The sequence below is a fragment of the Orycteropus afer genome, unplaced genomic scaffold, assembly GCF_000298275.1.
Source record: "Orycteropus afer afer isolate SDZICR_OR568_19922 unplaced genomic scaffold, OryAfe1.0 scaffold00156, whole genome shotgun sequence".
Taxonomy (NCBI): domain Eukaryota; kingdom Metazoa; phylum Chordata; class Mammalia; order Tubulidentata; family Orycteropodidae; genus Orycteropus; species Orycteropus afer.
This window is the reverse complement of record NW_006921743.1, coordinates 3,070,060-3,072,867: the sequence shown is the minus strand read 5'-3', so window position 1 is coordinate 3,072,867 and position 2,808 is coordinate 3,070,060.

Below are 2,808 nucleotides of genomic sequence, written 5' to 3'. Positions count from 1 at the left end.
ATATATGTATATATATATATATGCGTTGACTTATAATTAATGTACTGAACTGTACATGTAAAAATGGTTGAAATGAAATGACACATATTTGATAATTGGTCATCAGACAAATATTTTACTGTAGTGAAAATTTAAATAGATAAATTTTAAAAGAAAAAAGTATACAGACAAGGTTTCACTCCAAGGAAACCACAGAGAAAGTTAACAATCCCCCTAAGCAAACCCAGAAGGAAGGAAAACATATGGGTTTAGTAAACACAAAACCAACAATAAAGAAGAAAAGAGAGAAAACACTTGACAACAAAATGAATTCAGCACAGAAAAGTATATGGACCAAGGAAATTCCAACATATGACAAAAAAGCACAATAGAATGACAGCAATCAATGCATACCTATCACTAATTACACTCAATGTGAATGGCCTAACTGCACCAATCAAGAGACAGAGAGTGGCAAATTGGATAAGAAAAGAAGACTGATCAAAATGCTGCCTACAAGAGACCCACCTTAGACACAAAGATAAAAACAAACTAAAAGTTAAGGGGTGTAAAAAATATATGCCAATCCAACAGTAACCAAAATAGAGCAGGAGTGGCAATATTAATTTCTGATAAAATAGACTTTAAGGTGAAAAACAACATAAGAGAAAAAGAAAGTCACTATATGATGCTGAAAGTGTCAATTGACCAAGAATACATTACCATAATAAATATCTATGCACCTAATGAAAGTGCTCCAAAATACATGAAGCAAATATTAATTGAATTGAAAGGGAAAATAGACAACTCTGCAATAATGGTAGGAGATTTTAACACCACTTTCAAGGAGGGACAGATCAAATAGAAAAAAACTCAGTAAAGATACAGAAGAATTCAACAACACGATCAAACAACTCAAACTCATAGACATATACAGAGCACTCCACCCAACAAAAAAACAATTCACATTCTTCTCCAGTGCACATGAATCATTCTTCAGAACAGATGATATGTTAGGACATAAAACAAGCCTCACTAAATTTAAAAACATTGAATTACTACAAAGCATATTCTTGGACCACAGCACTATAAAATTAGAAATTATTAATAGGGAGATCAAGGAAAAAACATCAAACATGGAAGTTAAACAATACACTGCTCAAAAACTACTGCATAATAGAAGAAATAAAAAGTGAAATTAAAATAAAACTCCTAGAAACAAACGAGAATGAAGATACATTTTACCAAAACCTATGGGACACAATGAAAGCAGTACTCAAAGCTCAGTTTATAGCAATAAATGCACACATCATAAAAGAGGAAAGAAACAAAATCAACACTCTAACTCATCAACTCCAACAATTAGAAAAAGAACAACAAAAGAATCCTACAGTATCTAGAAGTAAGGAAATAATAAAGGTCAGAAATAAATGAAACAGAAAAGGAAAAAATAACAGAGAAAATCAACAAAACAAGAAGCTGGTTCTTTGAAAAGATTAACAAAATTGACAAACACTGGCAAATCTAACAAAAGAAAAGAAAGAGAAGATGCAAATTACTAGAATAGTAAACAAAAAGGGTGTCTTCACAACAGAACCAACTGAAATAAAAAAGATACTGACAGAATATTGTTAAAAATTACTCCAACAGATTTGAGAAACTAGAAGAGATGGACAATCTTCTGGAATCACAAGACCTACCTAAACTATCCCACTCATACAGAATACTTGAACTGACACATAACAAAGGAAAAAATAGAACAGGTCATAAAAAACTTCTCACAAAGAAAAGTCCTGGCCCTGATGGCTTCACTGGAGAATTTTACTAAATATTCAGCGAAGAGTTGACACCTATACTACTCAAACAATTCCAGAAAATAGAAAAAGATGGAATACTCCTGAACTCATTTTATGAAGCAAGTATGACACTAATATCAAAACCAGAGAAAGAAACCACTAAAAATGAAAACTACAGACCATCCCTCATGAACATAGATGCAAAAATCTTTAACACAATCCTAGCCAATAGAATCCAACAACATATCAAAAAGTTAATACATCCTGACCAAGTGGGATTCACACTAGGTTTGCAAGGGTGGTTCAACACCAGAAAAACAATCGATGTAATCCACCACATAAACAAAAGAAAATAAAAGAACCATATGATCTTTTGCTATGAGTCAGGTCTGACTCGATGACACATAATAACAACAACAACAACTGCAGAAAAATGAAACAAGACCCATACCTCACCCCAAACTCAAGTTGGATCATAGACTTAAGCATAGAACTTAACACTTTAAAATTCATCAAGGATAAAATGGGGCCAATCTAGAAACCCTAATTTATGGCATAAATAGACTATCAAATGTAATCCAGAATGCACAGGAGGTCGAAGAGAAGCTAGATGACTGGGGCCTTTTAAAAATTAAATTCTTATGTGCATTGAAAGACTTCATCAGAAACATAAAAAGAGAACCTACAGATTGTGAGAAAATATCTAACATATCTGACAAAGGACTTATCTCCAAAATCTGTAGAAAACTTCAGGACCTCAACACCAAAAAGATAAAGAATCCAATTCAAAAATAGCCAAGGGACATGAACAGATACTTAACAAAAAGATGATATGCATGTGGTCAACAAACACATGAGGAATTGCTCAAAGTCTATGGTCATTAGAGAGATGCAAATCAAAATGATGATGAGCTATTGTGTTGGATTGGGTTCTCTAGAGAAACACAAAAACCAGCAAAGTGTATATATATATATTTATAGAGAGAGAAAGAGAGAGAGAGAGAAATTTATCTTAGATAAATGGCTCACAAGC